At 37.3% G+C, this 26,003-nt stretch overlaps 1 long non-coding RNA gene across 1 annotated transcript in view; it reads left to right on the forward strand.

The window, feature by feature from the left end:
* LOC134729078 (uncharacterized) overlaps positions 1-25,636 on the forward strand; it is a 36,954-nt gene extending 11,318 nt beyond the window's left edge. Inside the window, exons 2-3 of the long non-coding RNA XR_010109930.1 lie at positions 18,265-18,369; positions 22,856-25,636. This is a non-coding gene — a long non-coding RNA (uncharacterized LOC134729078). The remainder of the gene's footprint in view (positions 1-18,264; positions 18,370-22,855) is intronic.
* The last annotated feature ends 367 nt before the right edge of the window (positions 25,637-26,003 follow it).

Consider the following 26,003-nt stretch of genomic DNA (forward strand, 5'->3'; position numbering starts at 1 on the left):
GAGTGGAGCATCTTGCTGTATCATTAGAAGTTAGGATCTATCTTCCCAAGGCATAGGACAGTAGCTCAGATAATGTACATTTTATTTTGCTTTTTGTTTATTTTTGTATTTTCTATATGTAAATACATTGAGAAAGATTTCCTTTTTCGGGTGACTTCTGGCACTCAAAATTCTATAAATACATGGAAGTTGTAAAGGAGCTTATAAAGGTTTTGAGGACCTTATAAAGATATCTTCTAAGGTTTTGTTTATTTTATTTTATTTTTGCCATACATTTTGGAAAGCGATGCATGGAGCTGATTCCAACTGGCACCCTCATCGTTTATAAGCCATGTTTCTTCCCATAGGAGATTTTGCCACTTAAGGGTCTCTGTATATTTTTAGTCTTAAAATGTTTCATGTTATTTATTCCATCACTAATTTTATTTCACAGTTTTCAGTTTGGGATATTTTTAAACTTGTTTATGACACTGTAAAAATAAAAATATTGCATCATACCCCCTTTTCTGACTTTTTTTTCTGTGTGTAAGGAAAACAATATTTTAAGGACCAATCTATGTTTTAGAAAATCCTTCATATCTTTCATGGATCTTCTAGACATAGTGATCAAGCAAAAAAACATCCTCCCACAATGTCCCAATATGATGTCTGGCTCATAGAGAGCTCATTTGTTGGAAAAAGAAGAAGATAAATAATCAGTCTGCATATTATTTCACCCCTCAATTGATTGCTGGCTGTCAGGATGCTTGAGATTTTGAATAACCAATCAAATTATTAATTTTTGGATGAAATTCCATAACGCTTTGGCTAATTATTGATGCATATGCAGATTAGGGGGAGCTCTGTGTAGAGCAACAAAAATGTCAGTGTCTAAGAAGAAGAAAAAAAGATACATCTGCCCTGCGCATGAGTCACTGGGAACATATTGGATACATTTATCAGAGTAGGAAGCACTATAGAGTCAATAACATTTCACTTTGACACTTCACATCCAAAAGTTAGATCCACAAATATTTTCTTCCGGGGGACATGTTGTCATAATGAAGAAAATAAAGCTTTGGGACTACACAGCTGTTACCCTTCATATTTATTCCTTGATGACATGCCCCACCAAAAAAATGCATAATCAGGCACCAACTACCTTTTTATTGCAGGGGGCTGAAGGCAGGTGTCCTAGAACTGCTGCCAAAAAGCTGTGTGACTTTGGAGAAGTTGCTGAACATCTCTGAGTTTCAGTTTTTTTTTTCATCTGATAGATTAAATGGTTTCCAAACCACCCCCTGCAATTCATTTTAATTGCCTAGAGAATACTTGGCACTACAGAAGACACAGCGTTGGAGGGAGCTGTGTTTCAAGAGATGGATAAAAGCAGATGTTCAACATGAAAGATGTTATGGGTGGAATGTTCTGGTGCTGAAGACATTCATTAAACCGAAACATAACACTAGACACTTGGAAAATAGACAGGGTCCTTAAGTGACAGGAGGAAACCAGTGAGGTCAGTGAGGAATTGGCCAAAGTCACTCACAGAGTTGGTAACTGAATGGAAGAAGGACCTGGAACTCAAAACTCCCCATTAGTGCCCTTTCCTCTGCCCCAGGCTGCTTCTTTGGCCCAAGTTCAGCAGCCTTGAGATTTACTGGCAGCTCTCACTGTTTGGCTGCTGAAAGGGCACTTTAACTTACCCTTTGTTTTAGTGTGAGCAAAGGGATCTTTGAGGGCAGACACAGCCTACCAGATTGGAGACAAAATCATCCCATTGAATGTGGACCGAAGTATGGCCAGTCTTTCAAGTTCACTGTCAGCTGCACTGTAACCAAATGATCGTACAAGGTCAGCAATCAGTCCTGGTCTTAACCAAGTGTTCAGGCTGGATTTGAGTTTATTTGACTGTACTTCCTTGATCCATTTGGGCAAATGGTGCCACTTTTCAATCTCAGGGGTGCCCCAACACTGCCTCCAGAGAAGATGTGGTTAAGACTCGGAACCCCTGCCTTCACTCTTGGGCTTGGGCCTCAGGGGGAAATATCAGCATGCCTTGAAACATACTAGGGTTGTTACTTGCATTATCACGTGGAATCCTCAGTGCTAGGAACTGAGTGGTGGAATCCTTGCTTGGCAAAGAAACAGCCCAGATGAATTAAGGGGTTTGACCAAAGCTCTGTGGTTAATATTCAACAAACATAGCCTGTCAACCTAGGTCTGTCTAGTTCCAGTGCCCATGTTCTTCCCACAACACATTTTCTCTCTAATGCAAAAATAATAAAATGAAAATAAAAGATTAGGCTGAAATCTCAGGCTACGGAAAAGAAAAGGGAAAAAAAAAAGATGAGTTAGTGAAAATAAGTAAGAATTTTAAAATCAGGGTCCAAATTCCAGGTCCTTCTTCTTGATCATCATCCCATCCTCTTCAGCACACACTAGATATTGCTATACAACTAATGACTACTGACCACTCACCCTTCAAGTGCTTTATACTTATTTCCTGTACGTTACAAATATTTCCCACATGGCAATGCAATGAGGCAGCTACTGTTATCACTCGTTGTGTGGTTGAGGAAACTGGAACACAGGGAGAAGATAAATAGCATGACCAAAATTATGCAACTCATGGTGTCAGAGATGACGTGTGCCATCGCCCCCTCCCCATTTCAGACTGACACCAGGTTTGCCCTTGACCACTCAATGTACCTGCCAAATTGTTTAAAGTTCCCAGATAAATCACTTTCCTACTGGGGGAACCTGCCCCCGATAGTCACATAGTTTCTTTTCTATTTTCCCTAAGTGTCAGCCGGTCTGAGAAGTAAAGGGACAGAGTACAAAAGGAGAAATTTTAAAGCTGTGTGTCTGGGAAAGGCTTCACGTATCGGCAGATTCCATGATACCCCCCAAGCTGCAAAACCAGCAAGTTTTTATTAGTGATTTTCAAAAGGGGGGAGTGTATGAATAGGGTGTGGGTCACAGAGATCACATGCTTCACAAGGTAATAGAATATCACAAAGGAAATGGAGGCAGGGTGAGACCACAGGACCAGGGTGAAATTAAAATTGCTAATGAAGTTTTGGGCATGCATTGTCATTGATAACATCTTATCAGGAGACAGGGTTTGAGAGCAGACAACCAGTCTGACCAAAATTTATTAGGCGGGAATTTCTTCGTCCTAATAAGCCTGGGGGCACTACAGGAAACTGGGGCTTATTTCATCCCTACAGCTGCAACCGTAAAAGACAGCCACCCCCAAAGCGGCCATTTCAGAGGCCTACCCTCAGGGATGCATTCTCTTTCTCAGGGATGTTCATTGCTAAGCAAAAGAATTCAGCGATATTTCTCCCATTTGCTTTTGAAAGAAGAGAAATATGGCTCTGTTCTGTCTGGCTCACCAGCAGTCAGAGTTTAAGGTTATCTCTCTTGTTCCCTGAACATTGCTGTTATCCTGTTCTTTTTTCAAGGTGCCCAGATTTCATATTGTTCAAACACACATGCTCTACAAACAATTTGTGCAGTTAACGCAATCATCGCAGGGTCCTGAGGCGACATACATCCTCCTCAGCTTACGAAGATGATGGGATTAAGAGATTAAAGTAAAGACAGGCATAGGAAATCACAAGGGTATTGATTAGGGAAGTGATAAGTGTCCATGTCCATGTCCATGAAATCTTCACAATTTATGTTCAGAGATTGCAGTAAAGACAGGCGTAAGAAATTATAAAAGTATTAATTTGGGGAACTAATAAATGTCCACGAAATCTTCACAATTTATGTTCTTCTGCCATGGCTTCAGCCAGTCCCTCCGTTTGGGGTCCCTGACTTCCTGCAACACTTTCCCTCCCGGACATCAGCTTCCTTGTCAATCAAACAAGGAGGCTAGACTAGATTCATAAGGTCCTTTGCAGACCTATCATTTGTTAAATTTGTGTAGGACAAAAAGACTAAGAAAGATATATGATTAGGAAGAAACTAGAGTAAGAAGAGAAGGAGGAGGAAAAGCAGTGGACCAGGGCAGTGGGGGTGTGCCTCTTTCCCCACATTGCCTATTTTATTGCAACCCTAAAGGAATCCTTCCACATTCTGGTCAGCAGAATTTTTTTAAGGCAAAGGGCCCTGGCTTTTCAGGTTTTGAGAGATCTTAAAGAGCCAGAAATTCAAGTCCTGTGTTCTAGGGACAGAAAAACCTGGATTCAAGTTTAGGTTTTTCTCTGATCAGCTCTGTGACATCAGGTGAGTCATTGCTTCTCCTGGGCCTTAGATCCCTCATTACTAAGATGATGGCCTCAGTAACCACAAAGTCCTTTTCTGTTTTTATAGATAGTGATTCTGTGGAAAGTATGAGTACTTCCCCCACAGAACTCTGAAGTGTTTACAGCATGGGCTTCTCTGGGTTAAGGCACAGAAGACTATAACTAAACTGTGACTTTTATGCAAAAGGAAGTACATTAAATCTATATGTACCATTAACCCCTCACTAGTCATTTGTTTTGCTTATTCATATGATTATATCATCATTCCCTCCACTGACAAATTAGTTACCATTTATTGTGGGGCACATAAGTGTGAGGCATTTTACCAAGTAATGACGATGAAGCTATGACAGCCTAGAGTCTCAGCTCAAGATGCTAGTTGAGGGGGCAGAGGTGGGCATGATGTGGGAATGTGATAAGAGGTATGCATGAGAATTCGTGTATTTGTTTGACCCCATTCATCAGAGATCAGAGTCATCATCATCCATTAGCAAGTTTTGCTATGCAAAGAGCAGGGGTTTAGAATCTCAGGACATGTGTTGAGATGGCAAGCTCTTTTACCCTGATAAGTCTTTCTCCATGCTAGACTGTATCAAATTATGTTCCATTTCAAGGAACAAAAAACTCAACTCAAAATGTCATAAGCAAAAGGAAAATATGTCATAATGTAAGAGTTACTCTGTTAAGATGGACCTGGGCTGGGCTAATTTTGTAGCTCAGTGATATCAACAAGGGTTTTTCCATCTCTGTTCTCTGCATCCTCTGAATGTCACCTGAATCCCTCATGCTGACAAAATAGCTGCCACTGCTCTAGGTATTACATCCAGCAGAAGAGGGCTATCTTGTCCTTGTGCCTTTTTTTTTTTTTTTTTTTTTTTTTTTTTTTGAGACAGAGTTTTGCTCTTCCCTCTTGTTGCCCAGGCTGGAGTGCAATGGCATGATCTCAGATCACCACAACCTCTGCCTCCCGGGTTCAACTGATTCTTCTGCCTCAGCCTCCCGAGTAGCTGGGATTATAGGCCTGTGCAACCACACTGAACTAATTTTGTATTTTTAGTAGAAACAGGGTTTCTTCTCCATGTTGGTCAGCCTGGTCTTAAACTTCCAACCTCATTTTTCTTTAAGAGAGAAGACAATTCCAAGTAGCCCCTCAACAGACTTTCAGTCTTGTCTGTTGGCAAGAACTTATTCACAAGCCTACTTGTAAACCAGCCACTTAAAAAGGAACTGGGAGTACCAGAATTGGCTTAGGCTAATTGAGATTTATTCCTGAATAGTTGGAAGGTCACCTTTGCTGGAGGAGTGGGTGCCTGAACACAAGTGCAGTCCTATTAGTAAGCCAGGACCTTCAGCTCCTCAGTTGAAAGGGAAATAACTATTCTACTTTTGCAAGACCGTTGTGAGTATTAAAATCATGTAGCAACATTTTGAACATTTTAAAGCACTCACAGATATAAGGCACTATTATCCCTCTACTATAAAGCAGAGATTCTCAAATTGAGTGAGGATCAGAGTCCCTTAGATGGCTTGTTAAAACAGATTTCTGGGCCCCAGAGTTTCTCATTCAGTATGTCTGGGTGAAGTCAGAGAATTCCTTTGTCCAAAAAGGTCCCAGGTGCTGCTGCTGATGGTGGCTCAGGATCATGCTTTGAGAATCCGTGTTCCAGACTATGAGTTTCTTGTGCGTAGGGACCATGTCTTATTTCTGTTTACATCTCTAGCACTTCAGTGCCTGGTGTGCACAGTAGATAGTGAGTAATAATAGCTAATATTTATTCTATACTGAGCACATTATTAATTCTTTTACATGGATTTAATGTGGGGAAAGAGGCACACCCCCACTGCCCTGGTCCACTGCTTTTCCTTTTCTTCCTCCTCCTTCTCTTCTTACTCTAGTTTCTTCCTAATCATGTATCTTTCCTTGTCTTTTTGTCCTACACAAATTTAACAAAGTAAGGACCTTTAATCCTTACTGTAACATCACGAAGGAGGTACCATTATTACCCCTATTTTACAGATGGATAAAGTGAGGCATAGATGCAGAAGACTAGTAAATGTGAAGCCAAGATTCGAACTCAGATTTATGTCATTCAAGAACCTGTGCAATTAACTAAAACTTTATTCTGAATGTAAGTGGTTGCTGATTGTTGAATGAATGCATATAAGATTCTAAAGGAAGGACAAATAACACAGTTGTATGCCAATGAGTTAAAAAAGACAAGGCAGAGCTAAAGCATGGGCCAACTCCTTGGGAATGTAGTCCAGGAAAAGCCCTTGACACTGGGGATCCTGGGCAGAAAAGTAGCAGGCAGCACAACAGGCCCCCTAGGGAGGGAAGATCCTCAGGGAGGTGACTCTAACCAAGGGGAAACAGCTTACACTCAGGAGCTCCAGTTCACCTCCCTTACTCATTGGCCTTGGCTTATCTTTCACTGACACAGCAGCCCTGCATGAGATGTGATGAAAACATAAGAGCACCAAGGGGCCTCATTCTCCCCATTTTCCACCCTCAGCTGTCCATGCATTGCAGGGAGAATTCTGAGCATGCATCCCTTGATGTGAAGGAAGCCTCTTTACAGATGTGCATTCACTCTCTAAGTCACCAGGGTACCATTTGGTAAATTGCTGCTGCAAAGCAGTGAATGGTACCATGGTGGCCTCACAGACTGATTGTATCCCTAAAAGTGTTTAATTTATCTCTGGGGGGAATTTACACCCTGGGAAAATCTGCTTAAATGTACAAATGAATCTTCTAACCAGCCAAGATTGAAGATATCATAAAATAATAAAGCCAGAAGGCTCCCTGAAAGCAACAGGTTCATCCCTCTCCTGGTACACACTCACTACACAGTCTCAGGCAGGTGGATGTCCCTGGTGATTTCAGAAGAGCAGAGGAAGGAGGTTCCAGGATGTCATTCCACCTCTCTGATCCTCAGAATATTTTTGCTCACCTCACTTAAATCCCTTCAGCAGTAGCTTCGGCTCATTTCAGTCTTCTCAGCCCCCAGTGAAGATGGAGGACAGATGATCAGCCGCACCCTCTGAGTAAGAATGTTCTTAAGCATGAAGACAGCCAGTAAACTTCTAGTAGGTCTAAACCTTTTAGGGTTAAGCCCGAGTTTAATGACTTTTCTTTCCATTCCTTGATGTAAAATTAAAATGCCAAGAATCACTCTCTCATTGGACAATTTCAATAGCATCTCAATCAGGATAGACTTCGTCACAAGGTTGTAGTCACCAACCACCAACTCTTAATAGCTTATAGCAACCAAGGTTTGGGTCTTACTCACACCAGTGTTCGCTGCAGGTCAGCAGTGTGGGCTCTGCTCTTCACAGTCATATTTCAAACATTATTGGTCACTGGACCAGTGGGAAATCATGCATGGACTCTTGCAGCTTTCACCTGGAGGTGACAGTTGTCACTTCTATTCACATTGCATTAGCCAAAGCAAGTCACATGGGCTCACCTAACTCAAGAAGGCAGGAAAGGGAAATCCTAACATGTTCCCAGAAGGGAGCATGGGAAATACTTGGTAAATCAGCACTAATGACAACCACAAGGAACATTCCTGTGTGGGAACTTCTTTGAAAAGGTATTTTACATCACATACCTGGAAATACCTGGAAAAAAGTTCAATGAAGTTGTGAGCATGTATATGCAACAGGAAGATGAATCTCCAGTTCTGTATTTTTACTAGCACATGCACTTTTGGGGGGAGCTATGTCTATTACAAAAAATTAATATTTCCATCTCATGTAATAGGAACACATTCAAGGGGCAGTAGAGGAGGAGAGAGATGTAAATTCAAATGAGCTAGTGTCTGATTCTATACTACACATTGAGAGTAAAAAATGAATTAAGAAACTGTCCCTAGTCTTAAAGAACATAGAGTCCATCAAGGAGATAGTCAAATTAATACTTAAATTCACTATAATGCATTATACCATAATGGGTAAATATACAAGTTTTGGGATCAAAAAGACTTGAATAGGCATCCCAGTTTCTATCTACTCAAGTGTCTTCCTCACAGATTGTCCATAATCAGAGTGGCCTTCTTCAGAGGGCTTCTGAGAATTAAAGTAGGCAATCTATGTAAAACATTTATAGCACATACTATAGAAATGCTCAAAAGAACATTTTATTGGAATGAAGGTTCAGTCCATTACAGGAGCACAAAGGGGCCTTAGTCTAGGACACTAGGGATGGTTTCCTGAAGAAAAGTGGCTCCTGCATTGTGTTTTGAAAGGTGAATAGGGTTTAGTTAAGGAAAAAAGGAAGTTAGAGGCCTTCATAGCAGTAAAGATAATGCAGCCATGGTCCGGGACCTAAATCAGAACCAAGACATAGCTGGGTTCAAACCCTTGTTTTGCTATTTGTTAGCTATGTGACCATGGGTAAGTAATGTCAACCCTCCAAGGCTCCGTTTTCTGATATATTCCTCATGGGGTTGTTATGAGTATTACAGTTCCAGCTAGCATTTGATTAACTGAATATGCAATAAATAAAGGCTTGAACTTGTGCAAGAATGGAAACATGAGATGCCAGTGCTTTTGCCTACACTACATTTTTACCAGTGCCTTGGATTTATAACAAAGAGCATGAGCTCACTGCCATTATTCCATGCACAGAAAATGTACGAGAAAGGCAGTTTCATTGGCCAGGGTTGAGGGCAAGAGCGAGGAATAGAGCTTTGTGTTTGTTTTTTGTTACAAGTGGTAGGGTTCTTGTTAGCAAAGGAAGATAATTGACTTATAGTTTCCACCAAACTTAAGCCGCTTCAGTTTGTGCCAGATGAAAATTAAATAATTAGCAAGGAATGCTCAACTCCAACATCCTCAGCCAACAGCCTGTTTCTCTATAAAGATGGGCCCCCAGGGAATGGAGATGGATGTAACTGCAATTAAATAGGTGCATAAACCTTGCAGAGAGCTGTCACCGCAGTGCCAGAGCTTGGCTGGGATCTATTCTAGAGCATTCATCACCCCCATTCATGGTTTGCTCCAAGGGAAAGTGCATCAAAATGGTGGTGAGCATTCCCAGATCTGCCCATTCTTAAAAAAATAAAAGTCCAACAAAAATGTCATTCTAAAATGTTGTCCATGAAAGATGATTGTTTCAGAAAATATAGTAGAGAGGGTCTGATGTTTCTTTTAAGGTTTCAAAGTCATAGGCCCCAACCAAAGATGTGAAAAGATATATATTTTATCACCTTACCTGAAATTCTCACAGTCACTACTATCTTGCCTGTAAATAGAAATGTATGCCTCCTATGCACACTTATTGAGTATTTACTGTGTTCTATACCCAGTGTCAAGTTCCGTGCATGTAATACTGAGTAAAATATAAGCCCTCCCTGTGGCTTCACATAATTCAAGACTAGGTTCAGCTCTATATAAAAGAAATCTATTCAAAACAATGTTTTAAACTACCTAGAAGTTAATTCTGTTTCTTGGATAAAAGAAGAGGAGCATGAAGTTGAGGACTGATATCCCAGCTCCATGAAGTCAGGGGCCCTGACTACTCCTGTCTTGTTGCTCTGGCCTGTTTTACATGATACCATACAGTACAATATGGCTGCTTTAGCTCCAGCCATCACATTCACATCTCAGTAATCAAAAAAGAAGTAAAGGCAAGGATATTAATGCTTCTTCCCTCTAAAGACATTTCACAAAACCCAGATACTTCCGAGTTTCAAGGAAAGCTAGTAATTATATAGTTTTTTATTCTGGGTTGTCATGTACTCAGCTAATAATTGGGAGTTCTGTTACTAAGGAAGAAGGCAAAAACTGATATTGAAGGACAATTAACAGCTTTGCCACAGGATTAAAAATCTTGCTTGCTTTCTTTTCTGCATTGTCTTATTTATAACCAAACCACTGAAGTAGCACCATTCTTTCAGATTAATAACAGCCGAAAGTTTTGTGTGAAAACCAGAATGGGAAAATATAAAAATATCAGAGATATTTTAAGGATGTCCCTTCAGGAGATCATTGTTTAACCTCTTGGGGAAAAATAAGTGTAGATGTTTACTTCATGCTGCAAATAAAAACAAAATCCCTGAAGATAAAAAATTCAAATACGAAAAACATGAAGTATTCCACAATTAAATTTAGGGTGTTATATATTTAATCTTGTGGTGAGTAGGGTCATAAACAGATCACACACACATATATCACACACACACACATATACACACAAATATATACATGCAACACCATGCACAGAGATGACGTACTAGGTAACGTATTTGAAATGGTAATATAATGATAGCCTTAATGTAAGAAAATGATGAAAACTCCAAGTGTAAAAACGACAAAGGCAATTTACAAAATAATTACATTTAATTTACATGAGTTTAAACATAATTTTGCCAAAAACAAATAAAAAGGAGATAAAAATCCCAAGGAAAATAATTGGAGTTATTCTACCCACTATTCCACTCAATAAGCCTAAACTCTAGATTGCACTTGTAATAAGAGATGAGGACCTATCTCTTGTCTCTGTACTTCATGGACAACATAAGGGATCTTTGAGAGTCATTTGAACTGTATCTGATCTTTTGCTTTAAGGGCTGTTTTTAAAATCTAAACGTCATGTGGAATGCAACATCTCTTTACCCAGAACTGGTGAGGAATGGGGGAGATGGACTTTCTCACTCACAGCTGGTGGGAAATAAAAGCTGATAGAAGCTTTCTTGATGATAATTTGGCAATGCAATGCGTGAAGTTCAACAGCCTGGGAGGTGTTTGAGAACTGTAGCTTGTTCAACAGGCATGGGGACAGACTGTTGGCAGAGCTGAATAACAACTTAGTGAAGCATTTCAAGAAATTAGGCTTGCTAGTTGGCCACATTTAACCATTTTTTTTATTATGCATCTCAATAGAGATATAGGTCTATAAACCAGCGTTTCTTCAGGGAGTCCTGAGAATCTGGGTGGTCTTTGATAGTCTTTAAAGGGTTCTCCAGGTCTTTTCATGGTTTCAGAGGAAAAAAGGCTTAAAGAAATTCTGTTTATATATGTTTGAAATGTGAACTTCATTATGATCTTCTAGAAATCTAGTTATAGTGCTAATAACCATTACATTCTTAAATGTTGGTTATGCACTAGTAAAATTGCATTTGTTACTCTGTCTTGACTAATTTCAGAGAATCAGTGTACTTAACATTGGTTAAAACCTTTTTCTGTCCTTTTGGGTTATTATTTCATTTCTTAAATTTGAATTTATTGTTGTTACTATATTGTTGTATCATATTCTCAATGAACTGAAAGGATCAATAATTCAGAAGTCACTGACTGATGTGAGTAGTGATAACACAATTCAAAATAATGTGTAAAACATGAATTGTGGGCTGCTCCAGGGGACTGCTCCAGTGCAAATTGTGGGCTGCTCTGTGAATTCACATTCAAAAAGATGTGAATCTCTGTGTGCTGGGACACCTGTATTTGCAAGTGCGATGGCTTTTCATACACAGTCAAGAAAGAAAAAAGGGAGTAGGAAGAACTACGATGAATCTGAAAATTAGATTTTATTGAGCCAGCCAGCTATTCATTCTCAATTCTAAGTGTTTTGTCTGATATGGAACTGCCAAATCGTGGCATGAAACCACCACATTAAAAAAAAAATTCTCTCTAAACACAGCCACTTCTCTAGTAAATAAATTTATATTTTCCATAATAAGCACAAAATAATGTTTTCTAGCATGAAATTGATGAACATTGTTGCTAAAGGCAAACAAGAGACCAAAACTACAGAAGCATCCTTCAAAGTCACACTCCTTATAGCATAAAAAGGAAAGAGTGTTACTCCTGAGAAGCTTAGGAAATGATAACCAATATAACATATATTACACTTAGAGAAAGAAGTCAAGCTATTGGTGAAATTCCTTTATCAAATGAGACAGATGGACATAGCATAACAACAGTGGCTTACAATGTGGGAGAGCAATTACTCTCCCATATACAGGCTCACGATTGGAAGAAACCAATGATACAGAGTGCATAAATCAGGTCCTGGAATATTATGGTGCTTGTATAAGGCAGAAATGATGATTAGCTTTTGTTTTGTTGATCACAGAAAAAAATTCATGTACAGGAATTTAGGTAATGGCATTTTGTGAACTAAGATAAAACTGAAAAAGGCATATTTTGCTACATATTGATGAAACACCAGGCAGGTATTCAACAAGAAAAGGAATTTCCACGTACACACTAAGAAGTCTTATCTGAACACCAATCTACAGACTGATTTATTCAAAAAGGGCAATTGGGAGTGAACACTGTTCTTTCTGGTCATGACTTAGTGCTGAAGAAAATATTGACCTCTGTGAATATAAGCAAATTACACCATGTATGTATTTTTTCACTTTGGTATGCTAACAAGGCAGTAAGGTACAAGAATGCTTTAATACACTGGTATATGCTTCCTGTGAAAAAGAAATTATGCACCAAAGTTTTCGAAGTCCAGGGGTATAACTTAAAATATTCAAAGCTATGTTAAAAAAGAAGAGTGCAGCCAGAAGACTTATTCTACCTTACTTTGAAGCTTACAATAAAGCTTCAGTAATCAAGACAGTGTGGTGCTGGTATAAGAAAGAAATAGATCAGTGGGACAGACTAGAAAGCTCAGAAATAGATCCAAACTTATGCCATCAATTAATTGTTTAACTTAATTGTATTGTAATAAAAAGTCTCATTACATAAAGTCACCATTGTAAAGTGTGCAATTTTACAAAGCATATGGTTTTTGTAGTATACTGGCAATGTTGTGCCATCATCACCATTACCTAATTCCAGAACATTGTGAACACTCCAAAACGAAACCCATAACTGTTAGCAGTCACTCCTCTACTCCTTACACCCCATCCCCTGGCAACCACTAATCTAGTTCTTAATCTCTATGGATTTGCCTATTCTGCATACTTCACATCAACCAAATCATATAATATGTAGACTTTTGTGTCTGGCTTCTTTTATTAGTGTAATGTTTACAACGTTCATTCATGTTGTACATGTATCAGTATTTCTTCTTTCCCTTTTCATGGCTGAATACTATTCCATTGAATGGGTATATTACACTATATTTTGTTAATCCATTCATCTAGTGATGAACATTTGGGTGGTTTCCATTGTTTCAGTATTATGAATAATGATTCTATGAACATTTGTGTACAAGTTCTATGTCAACATATGTTTTCAATTATCTTGGGTATATAACTAGGAGAGGAATTTCTAGGTCATACGGTAACGCAGTGTTTAACTTTTGAGGAACTGACAAACAGTTTTCCACAGCAGCTGCACCATTCTACATTCCCAGTGACAATGTATGAGCGTTCCAATTTCTCCATATCCTTGCCCATAATTATTATTGGTAATTCCTCAAAGATCTAGAGTCAGAAATACCACTTGACCCAGCGATTCTATTACTGGGTATATACCCAAATAAATATAAACAATTCTATTATAAAGATACCTGCACACATATGTTCATTGCAGCATTATTCACAACAGCATAGACATGGAATCAACCCAAATGCCCACCAATGATAGACTGGATAAAGAAAATGTGGTACAGGTACACTATGTAATACTATGCAACCATAAAAATGAATGAGATCATGTTCTTTGCAGGGACATGGATGGAGCTGGAAGCTGTTATCCTCAGCAAACTAATTCAGGAATAGATAAGCAAACACCTTGTGTTCTCACTTGTGAGTGAGAGCTGAACGATGAGAACACATGGATACATGGGGGTGAACAACACACTGGGGCCTGTTGGGGGCTGGGGTGGGGGTAGGGGTGGAGAGAGGGAGAGCATTAAGAATAGCTAAGGAATGCTGTGCTTATACCTAGGTGTTGGATTGATCTGTGCAGCAAACCACCAAGGCACATGTTTACCTATGTAACAAACCTGCACATCTGCACATGTACCCCAGAACTTAAAAGAAAATTTGAAGGAAAAAAAATCTCAAGGAAAAAAATATTATTGCTATAGCAATCGTAGTGGGTGTGAAGTAGTAGCATGGTTTTAATATGCATGTCCCTAATGGCTAACGATGTTGAGCATCTTTTCATCTGCCTATTGGCAATGTTTGTTGATCTATTCAAAGAACCAACTTTTGGTTTTATTGATTTTCTCTATTGTTTTTCTATTCTCTATTTTGTTTACCTTTAATCTTTCATTTCTTTCTCTTGCTTTGGGTGTAGTTTGCTCTTCTTTTTCTATTTCCTTAAGGCAGAAGATTGGATTATTGATTTGAGATTTTTCTAATTTTAATGTAGGTTTTTATAGCTACAAATTTCCCTCTAAGCACTGTTTTCACTGTGTCCTGTATGTTTTGGTATGCTGTGATTTTGTTTTCATTTATCCCAAAGTGTTCTCTAACTTTTCTTGTGGTTTCTCTTCTGATCCATTACTTATTTAGAACAATGTTGTTTAATTTCTGCATTTGTGAATTCTCTAATTTTTCTAACTTTATTCCATTATAATTGGAGAGCATACTTCGTATGATTTCAATGATTTAAATCTATTAAGACTAGTTTTGTGGCCTAACATATGTTCTACTCTGGAAAATGATTCTCGTGCACTAGAGAAAAATGTGTGTTCTGCTCTTGTTGGATAAAGTGTTTTATAGATGTTCAATTGATTTTTGATCCAATAGAGAGAGCAAAGTCTTTTCAACAAATGGTTGTGGAACCACTATATATATCCATATGAGAAAAAAATGAACTTTTACTTCTCCCTTATACAATGCACAAAAATTAATTCTAGGTGGATCATAGCCTTAATATAAAAACTAAGACATCCAGCTATGTAGTAGATAATATTTTTGCAAATTGGAGGTAGAAAAATTTTTCTAAGGTAAGACAGTACACAATAAACACAAAAGAAAATGATATATTAGAATTCATTGCAATCAGGAACTTTTGCACATCAATAGACACTGATAAGAAAATGAACAGACAAGACATGGACTAGGAGGAAATATTTATAAAATATATATCTAACAGAAAATGCATATTCAAGACACATAAACAATTCCTATGACCCAATACTAAAAGGACAAATAACTCAATATAAATCAAGTAAAATATTTGACAAATATTCTTCATAAGACATATACAAATAGCTATTGAACGCATGCAAATATGCTCAACATCAACAGGTAAATGCAAACTAGAGCCATAATGACATTTTCATAGAACACTACATACCCACTACAATGGCTAAAATTTTTTTTGTCTTTTTAAAAAATTTTATTATTATTAAAGTTTTAGGGTACATGTGCACAATGTGCAGGTTAGTTACATATGTATACATGTGCCATGTTGGTGTGCTGCACCCATTAACTCGTCATTTAGCATTAGGTATATCTCCTAATGCTATCTGTCCCCCCTCCCCCCACCCCACAACAGTCCCCGGAGTGTGATGTTCCCCTTTCTGTGTCCATGTGTTCTCATTGTTCAATTCCCAACAGTGAGTGAGAATATGCGGTGTTTGGTTTTTTTGTCCTTGCGATAGTTTGCTGAGAATGATGGTTTCCACTTTCATCCATGTCCCTACAAAGGACATGACCTCATCATTTTTTATGGCTGCATAGTATTCCATGGTGTATATGTGCCACATTTTCTTAATCCAGTCTATCGTTGTTGGACATTTGGGTTGGTTCCAAGTCTTTGCTATTGTGAATAGTGCTGCAATAAACATACGTGTGCATGTGTCTTTATAGCAGCATGATTTATAATCCTTTGGGTATATACCCAGTAATGGGATGGCTGGGTCAAATGGTATTTCTAGTTCTAGATCCCTGAGGAATCACCACACTGACTTCCACAATGGTTGAACTAGTTTACAGTCTCACCAACAGTGTAAAAGTGTTCCTATTTCTCCACATCCTCTCCAGCACCTGTTGTTTCCTGACTTTTTAATGATCACCATTCTAACTGGTGTGAGATGGTATCTCATTGTGGTTTTGATTTGCATTTCTCTGATGGCCAGTGATGCTGAGCATTTTTTCCATGTGTTTTTTGGCTGCATAAATGTCTTCTTTGGAGAAGTGTATGTTCATATCCTTCACCCAGTTTTTGATGGGGTTGTTTGTTTTTTTCTTTTAAATTTGTTTAAATAGACAACACCAAATGTTAGCAAACATGTGAAGCCATTGAAACTCTCATATTGCTGATGACCTTTAAAGTGCTTCAATCATTTAGGGGAAAAGGTCTAGCAGTTTCTTATAAAAGTAAACATATGCTGACCTTATGACTCAGAAATTCCAATCATAGGTATTCAACCAGGAAAAAAAACATATCCACAAAAATACTTACACAAGAATGTTCATAACAGGATTATTTATAATAGCTACAAACTGGAAATGGCTCAGATATCCACCAACAGGAGAGTAATTAAGTAAACTATGGTATATCTATACAAAGTAATACAGAACAGAAATGTAAAAGAATGGACTACTGACACAGCCAATGGGTTGGGCAAATCTTTAAAATGTTATGCTGTGTGAAAAAGGCCTTACAGAAAATAATGCATACTGCATACTCTATTATTTCATTTATATGAAGTTCTAGAACAGGCAAAATTAATCTTTGGTTAAAAAAAAAGTCAGAACCTGATTGTCTCTGGGAGACAGATGTTGTGCGGATTGTCTGGGAAAAAGTATGAGAGATATTCCTGGAATGATGGTACTTCTCTCTATATTAGTAGGAGTTTGGGTAACATAAGTGTTTGTTTAGATCTGTCAAAACTCATAGAACAGTACATTTGAGATTTATGCATTCATTGTGTGTACATTCTATTTTTCACAAGGAACTATAAAAAATTTTGAACTCTAGTTAATGCATGCTTCAATTTACTTTAAAATGTATCAAAATAAAATGAATTGGTGGATGGATAGGAGTATGGAAAGAGTGATAAATGTATAAGGCAAATGTAGTAAATATTAACTGTAGAATCTAGGTAGTTATGAGTGTTCACAGTACAATTCTTTCAACTTTTCTGTGTGTTAGAAAATTTCATAAAAGCATGTTAAAAAACAAGGGTCTGATAAAAATAATAGAATCATGGCTCTCATAATTCTTGTGAAGACCATTTCCATGATTTTAGGAGTCTAACCATCTGTTGTTTCTTAGTGTAAGTGTTTTAAATAATATAAGACTATTATTTCAGTTAAAAAAAATTTTTTTTAGTGCTGAGGATAAAGTGTTAGGATCCCTTACAAAGACCAAAGTGTGGTGCAAATAACATAACTACGAAGAATATTATGTTTTCCATCACTTGATTTTATACACTCGTCAGAAAATGAGAACTATAAGGACATGCAGAAATACTTTCCAAAATCAAATGCGATAATGTAATAAGAGCAAAATTGAGAATCCATTTGCTGCTATCTCTCAAGTTGAAATATTCAACCTTCTGGCTTTCGAATACGATATGCTCATTGATTTAGCATCTGACTGAATGATGAAAGTAGTCTTCACCGGAAAATCCCTTCATAATTTCTATGTCCATATTCAATCTAGAAACATTTGTCAGAGTCACCAAAAACTTGCTGCCATTCCTGACAAGCCGTGACTGTAAATTTGTATTTTCTAATATAGTGACTATAAAGAGCAAAGAGAGAAATCGACTGGATACAGAACATGGCCTGTGGCTCAACTTATCTGTCAGATAGTAAAACAGTCTTAGCCCAGGTTCCCTAGAAGACAGAGCCTAAGGCAAAGATTACCTGTTAACACTTTATTGGTAGGTGCAATCTCAGGAAAGGAAGAGTTAGGGAAAAGGAGAATTGATTAAGGGAAGGGGGGAGATCAAATGCAAGATAGTGCATTATTGAGGTGGTCAAATTCCATACCAAATACAGCTCAGTCACTTATTCTTACAGAGATGTCATCATTGAGACCATACGTTACGTGTTCCAGAATAACCCTTGGGAAGGGGTGAGTTGGGGAGAGGGATGGAAGTGGGACACAGGTTGACACATTTATCTTCTGGTTCCCTTTGCCTCTCCTCTTCCAGTGTTTGAAGTCCACCTGAGGCCCTGCTCTCTGTTCATCACCCGGCCCTTCTGGACACCCATGGAGACTCCAGAATACCGAAGGGTCCACTCCAGCCAGTGCACAGGTGTGGAGTCCTCTCCTTGTCAGCTGACACCACAGACAGCTGCTGCTTAATGCAGACTTGGTGGCAGTAGCTAACTTTTAGAATCTTGGGAATAGAGTGAGCTGTAGTTAGAGCATCTTTGGCCAGGAGGTAAGACATATGGCCATGATGAGAGGGACTGAGTAGAGCTGGGGAAAGTTCACAGTGGGCCTGGTATGGATAAGTTGATGAAAGATTACAAACAATAAAAACTTAACATAAAGTTGACGCATGAAATTATCATTAATGCTTTAGTTTAAATTTTAAATATTCTTTTCTTCTAGATTTTCTAGTTTATTTGCGTAGAGGTGTTAGTAGTATTCTCTGATGGTAGTTTGTATTTCTGTGGGATCGGTGGTGATATGCCCTTTATCATTTTTTATCGCGTCTATTTGATTCTTCTCTCTTTTCTTCTTTATTAGTCTTGTTAGCGGTCTATCAATTTTGTTGATCCTTTAAACCAGCTCCTGGATTCCTTAATTTTTTGAAGGGTTTTTCGTGTCTCTATTTCCTTCAGTTCTGCTCTGATTTCAGTTATTTCTTGCCTTCTGCTAGCTTTTGAATGTGTTTGCTCTTGCTTTTCTAGTTCTTTTAATTGTGATGTTAGGGTGTCAATTTTGGATCTTTCCTGCTTTCTCTTGTGGGCATTTAGTGCTATAAATTTCCCTCTACACACTGCTTTGAATGTGTCCGAGAGATTCTGGTATGTTGTGTCTTTGTTCTCGTTGGTTTCAAAGAACATCTTTATTTCTGCCTTCATTTCATTATGTACCCAGTAGTCATTCAGGAGGAGGCTGTTCAGTTTCCATGCAGTTGAGCAGTTTTGAGTGAGTTTCTTAATCCTGAGTTCTAGTTTGATTGCACTGTGGTCTGAGAGACAGTTTGTTATAATTTCTGATCTTTTACACTTGCTGAGGAGAGCTTTACTTCCAACTATGTGGTCAATTTTGGAATAGGTGTGGTGTGGTGCTGAAAAAAATGTATATTCTGTTAATTTGGGGTGGAGAGTTCTGTAGATGTCTATTAGGTCCGCCTGGTGCAGAGCTGAGTTCAATTCCTGGGTATCCTTGTTGACTTTCTGTCTCATTGATCTGTCTAATGTTGACAGTGGGGTGTTAAAGTCTCCCATTATTATTGTGTGGGAGTCTAAGTCTCTTTGTAGGTCACTCAGGACTTGCTTTATGAATCTGGGTGCTCCTGTATTGGGTGCATACATATTTGGGATAGTTAGCTCTTCTTGTTGAATTGATCCCTTTACCATTATGTAATGGCCTTCTTTGTCTCTTTTGATCTTTGTTGGTTTAAAGTCTGTTTTATCGGAGACTAGGATTGCAACCCTTGCCTTTTTTTGTTTTCCATTTGCTTGGTAGATCTTCCTCCATCCTTTTATTTTGAGCCCATGTGTGTCTCTGCACGTGAGATGGGTTTCCTGAATACAGCACACTGATGGGTCTTGACTCTTTATCCAATTTGCCAGTCTGTGTCTTTTAATTGGAGCGTTTAGTCCATTTACATTTAAAGTTAATATTTTATTTATTTATTTATTTATTTATTTATTTATTATTATACTTTAAGTTTTAGGGTACATGTGGACAATGTGCAGGTTAGTTACATATGTATACATGTGCCATGCTGGTGCGCTGCACCCACTAACTCGTCCTCTAGCATTAGGTATATCTCCCAATGCTATCCCTCCCCTCTCCCCCAGCCCCACAACAGTCCCCAGAGTGTGATGTTCCCCTTCCTGTGTCCATGTGTTCTCATTCTTCAATTCCCACCTATGAGTGAGAATATGTAGTGTTTGGGTTTTTGTTCTTAGGATAGTTTACTGAGAATGATGATTTCCAATTTCATCCATGTCCCTACAAAGGACATGAACTCATCATTTTTTATGGCTGCATAGTATTCCATGGTGTATATGTGCCACATTTTCTTAATCCAGTCTATCATTGTTGGACATTTGGGTTGGTTCCAAGTCTTTGCTATTGTGAATAATGCCGCAATAAACATACGTGTGCATGTGTCTTTATGGCAGTATGATTTATAGTCCTTTGGGTATATACCCAGCAATGGGATGGCTGGGTCAAATGGTATTTCTAGTTCTAGATCCCTGAGGAATCGCCACACTGACTTCCACAATGGTTGAACTAGTTTACAGTCCCACCAAAAGTGTAAAAGTGTTCCTATTTCTCCACATCCTCTCCAGCACCTGTTGTTTCCTGACTTTTTAATGATTGCCATTCTAACTGGTGTGAAATGGTATCACGCTGTGGTTTTGATTTTGCATTTCTCTGATGGCCAGTGATGGTGAGCATTTTTTCATGTGTTTTTCGGCTGCATAAATGTCTTCTTTTGATAAGTGTCTGTTCATGTCCTTTGCCCAGTTTTTAATGGGGTTGTTTGTTTTTTATTGTTATGTGTGAATTTGATCCTGTCATTATGGTGTTAGCTGGTTATTTTGCTCGTTAGTTGATGCAGTTTCTTCCTAATGTCCAACAATGATAGACTAGATTAAGAAAATGTGGCACATATACACCATGGAATACTATGAAGCCATAAAAAACGATGAGTTCATGTCCTTTGCAGGGACATGGATGAAATTGGAAATCATCATTCTCAGTAAACTATCGTAAGAACAAAAAACCAAACACCGCATATTCTCACTCATAGGTGGGAATTGAACAATGAGAACACAGGAAGGGGAACATCACACTCTGGGGACTGTTGTGGGGTGGGGGGAGGGGGGAGGGATAGCTTTAGGAGATATACCTAATGCTAAATGACGAGTTAATGGGTGCAGCACACCAGCATGGCACATGTATACATATGTAACTAACCTGCACATTGTCCACATGTACCCTAAAACTTAAAGTATAATAAAAAAAATTTTTAATATTCTATTATAAATTGTTTATAAATCTTTAAAAATTTAACCTACAATTGTTGTCTTTATGTATGAAGAATATCATATAAGTGGTACTTGGTGGCCAAAAATTAGAGAAATGTAGGTATATATTGAAGTCCTTGTAGGTTCAGGTGAAAAAATTCATTAATTCATATAATTTATTATATTGTGAGCAAGACAAGGCATTGTTCCATTATTTAGCCATATGTATTTTAGAATTGTATCAAGAAGGACAAAGCCAATAATAGTGACCAAAGTATTAAAACAAAGCATGTAATCTCGTCAATGTACCGTAATAGGAAACTTCGTATCCATCAGTTTCACTCTGATACGTCCAGGGGTTAATTTTTACTTATCCTGAGTGCAATTCAGTGGTTGTTTTTGGTTTCTTTGTTTGTTTGTTTCTCTTTGGTAAATGAAGTCTTTCTTTAGTTGCGTTAACATCTCAGCTAACATCTTTTCAACACTGCCTTTCTGCCATTCCAAATCTTATTTCTTGAACTTTACACCTATATTTCCCAGTCTGTTACCTGTGACTTCTAAATTCCTCCTTCCTATTTTCCTTCTTTTAATCTCTCATTCTGCAATTTAGATTCATTTTTTAGTATTATCTTTCTAGCCATTAATTCTCTTTTCAACTGTGTCAGTCTGGTGTTTATTCTGCCTTGTGGGTTCTTCCATTCTTGAAAAGAATATATCTGTCATTTTCAGGATTTCTAGCTGGTGGCTTTACTAGTCCTCTAGAACTTCTTTACTATTTTTATAGTTGTTCTTGCTTCCTTTAACTATTTAAAGATGATTAATATATTTAGTTTGAAATGTTTTTCAGAATCCTCTATATCTATTTCCTCAAAGTTAAATTCTTTTGGACAGGAAGGCATCTTTCATATCTCAGTTTTCCTCATGAACTTTGACATTTTCCATGCAAGTTCATTCTGTGTGGGAGTTTTGTTATGTTTTTCTCTTTGCACTCAATCTTCTCTATCTAGATGTCATTTGGTTGATTTCATCAGGGCCCCCATGTTTAGGTCCCTAGTTCAGAAATGGGTCTTGTATTTGGAGTTCCTGAGCTCTTGTTCCATGGGACTATATCTTTAATCACCCAACCATTCAGCTTGATGCCATCCACAGACTCAGGCAGTAATTGAAACTTTTTTCAGCCTCTGTTCACTGAAAAACCTTATCCCAGAATGTTTCCCACAGTGTGAATCATGAGTCGGTATGTCTGATCCCTTTTTCTTGGGAATGAACCCTTTGCTTCTATTCTGGAAGTCCAGTAGGACCAAAGTTTTAGGTCTCATTTGTCCTTGGATGTTTCTGGTCTACAGAAATATTTGCCATATCTTCAGTGATAAATGTTTTAAAATTATTTTAATAGAAATATGTTATTAATCTTTTTTTGCATTTAAAATATGAGTGTGTATATTTGCACAGAGTTCTGTGACCAAACATCTCAATATATTGAGTGAAGTTCAAAAATATAATAAATGACATTATTCTGATATATGAATATGCTAGATTAATAGAAATGTAATTTTTAAAACTCTTTTCTTTTATTTTTAGATGGAGTCTCACTCTGTTGCCTAGGCTGGAGTGCAGTGGCGCGATCTCAGCTCACTGCAATCTCTGCCTCCTGGGTTGAAGCAATTCTCCTGCCTCAGCCTCCTGAGTAGCTGGGGTTACAGGCGCCCACCACCACACCTAGCTAATTTTTGTATTTTTAGTAAAGACAGGGTTTCACCATGTTGGCCAGGCTGGTCTTGAACTCCTGATCTCAAGTGATCTGCCTGCCTTGGCCTCCCAAAGTGCTGTAATTATAGGCATGAGCCACCGCTCCAGGCCATTAACTCTTTTAAAATATGCATATTTTAAAAATAAGACGTTAACTTTTAAAATTAAACCCAAAGGCAGTTATTAAGGCATGTGAAAAAAAAATTGGCCTTTGGGAAATGCATCACAGCGTTACTTAAAAACAAACAAACAAAAAAGAAACAACTAAATGATCAAAAATAGAGGATTAATTAAATAGATTGCGCTACATGCACACAAGGAATCTTCATAGTCATTAAATATAATTATATGGACGTATTTTTGACAAGAAAATATTTTTACCATCTATTAAGTGAAAAAACAGTTTATAAAACAATTTATTCAGCATAATCTCATGTGTATTTACTGAAAGGGGATGGAGTAAAATATTGACAGTAGTAACCACAAGATGGTGGATATGTAGGTGATTTAAAATTTTTCTTTTCTTTATTTGCCTGTATCGCTTTCTTGTTATTTTCTGTTTAGCTAACTTTGAAGTTTCCCTTGTTAGATATTTTAATCTCTAAATTTTGATTTTCTTATCTCATAAATGGGAATAACCACAGTAAGTTCCCCATATGATTATTATGGGAATTAAATGAGATAATTTATACACATCAAGCCTTCTAGCACATCATCCAACCAAAAGATAAATGAGAAAGCTTTGTAAAAGGACAGATGATAAATATTTCATACGTTTAACTATAGATATAAGACAAGAATAGAGTACATAAGGGGTTAAAAATATTACATATTCTGATACAGTAAAAAGAATACAACTAAAAAGTGACAGAAGAGAAGAAAAAGGGAGACTGTAGAATAAGATCACTGACTGTTCTATAGGTAATAGAGGGGAATGAAATGGTTCCTTTAAACTGAGGGAGAGATTAAGCAAGTAAAGAAGGAATTAAGGATGCTATAAAAATATTAATATAAATGTAACCACTAGAACAAAAAAAGTACCTTCTAAAATACTAAATTTTTTGAAAAGCAAAGAGGACACCCCAAACTGAGAAACAAAATCAGTAAATACAACATAACACACAGTACTTTCAGTATAAGCTAGGTCAAGTGGATAAAATATAGATAATGACATAAAATATCTAAACTACATGATCAATAGCATAGATCTTTTGGAGATATATGTAATATTGTACCCTGATGAGGATATGCTTTCTTCTCAAGTGTGGATGGAAATTTCAATACAGGTAATTGTATATACTAGGGCACAAAGTAGATTCCATAAAATAGAAATATTGCAAACAACACTTACTAATCATAATGCAATTAAGTAAGATATTAAAAAAAATTCCTTTGGCTACAAACATAAATTACAGAAATACTAAAAAAAAACTGAAAACACTACATGTCATAATATCGTATACATTTAAAGCAGTGATCAGAGGAAAATTCACAGCCCTAAACATGTATATCAATGAAAATGTGAAAAAATAAAAATACGTATTAAATTCCCAATTCTAAAAACCAGAAACAACAACAAAAGCAAACACAAGAAAGGAGATCATAATGATAAAAGCAGAGCAGAACATCAGAACAGAAAATCAGTAAGTCAAATTAAGAAATCAAAATCCTGATTCTTTGAAAAAAATCAACAAAATAGCAAAACGAATAGACAATCAGCTCAAGGGAAAAGGGAGAAAATGAAAATATATTAAGAAATGACAAGACGACTTAACTACTGATATAGAGGCCATTTAAAAAAATCACGAAAATGCTTTGCACACATTTATGCAAGTAAATGTGAAAAACTAGAGGAAATATATACTAGGCAAGTATAATTTAGCAAACTGACCTCAGTGATCATAGAAAGCTTAAAAAGACCAATTTCCACAGAAGCAAGCAAGAAAAAGTTATCAAGGAACTATCCCCCAAAGAAGCACAAGCCCAGATATTTTTTGTAGGTAATTCTCCCAAACTTTTAGAAACTGGATAGCCTCAAAGCCCCATAGATTGTTTCAGATTGTAGACAATGAAGAACACTTTCAAATGGTTTTTGTGAAGCAAGTACAATATTGATAGCTAAATGTGATAAAGATAGCACAAATAAATTACAGACAGTATCACTTGTAAATATTGATTAAAAACTTTTGAACAAAATATGCAAAAGACTCCTACACTCCATTAAGAAAATAATATATCATAACTTATTGTGGTTTATACCAGGAATGCAAGGATGGTTCAATACTAGAAAAGTTGTTAATATAATTCACCATATTAATAGCTCTAAAAAGAAAAACAATATAATTATCTCCATAGTTTTTTTTTTTTATTTTAGAGACAGGGTCTCACTGTGTTGCCCCAGCTGGAGTGCAGTGGCTATTCACAGACATGATCATTGTACATTACAACCTTAAACTCTTGGCCTTAAGTGATACTACTGCCCCAGCCTTCTGAGTAGCTGAGATTCCAGGCATGTACTACTGCACCTTCCATAGATTTCAAAAAACATTTGATATAATTAAACACTTATTTCTAATAAAAAAAAATCTTGAGAAAATAAGAATGAGTAGTTCCTCAACATGTGTGTGTGTGTGTGTGTGTGTGTGTGTGTTGTACTTAAGACTATTTGCACATTTCACTACTGAAATATCACTGGGGTTGATTATAAGGTATTGCTTCAGACACTGCTGAGAGTTTTGCCTGATAAATAGCATATTTATCATATGACTTTTCTAAGATCAAAATTCCAAGATATAATTGGTCCAAGAGTTCTGGATAATGGATAGTGGATTTCTTCTGCTGCTGCTATCAACATTACTACTAGTTCTACCATGTAACCCCCCAAATAGGGCCAGGCAGAGAAAGGGAGAATAATACATTGCAACATACTTGATAATAAAGAATTGGAGACAACAAAAATTTGCAATACAAAATAGATGGA

Source organism: Pan paniscus, chromosome 16 (assembly GCF_029289425.2).
Source record: "Pan paniscus chromosome 16, NHGRI_mPanPan1-v2.0_pri, whole genome shotgun sequence".
Classification (NCBI taxonomy): Eukaryota; Metazoa; Chordata; class Mammalia; order Primates; family Hominidae; genus Pan; species Pan paniscus.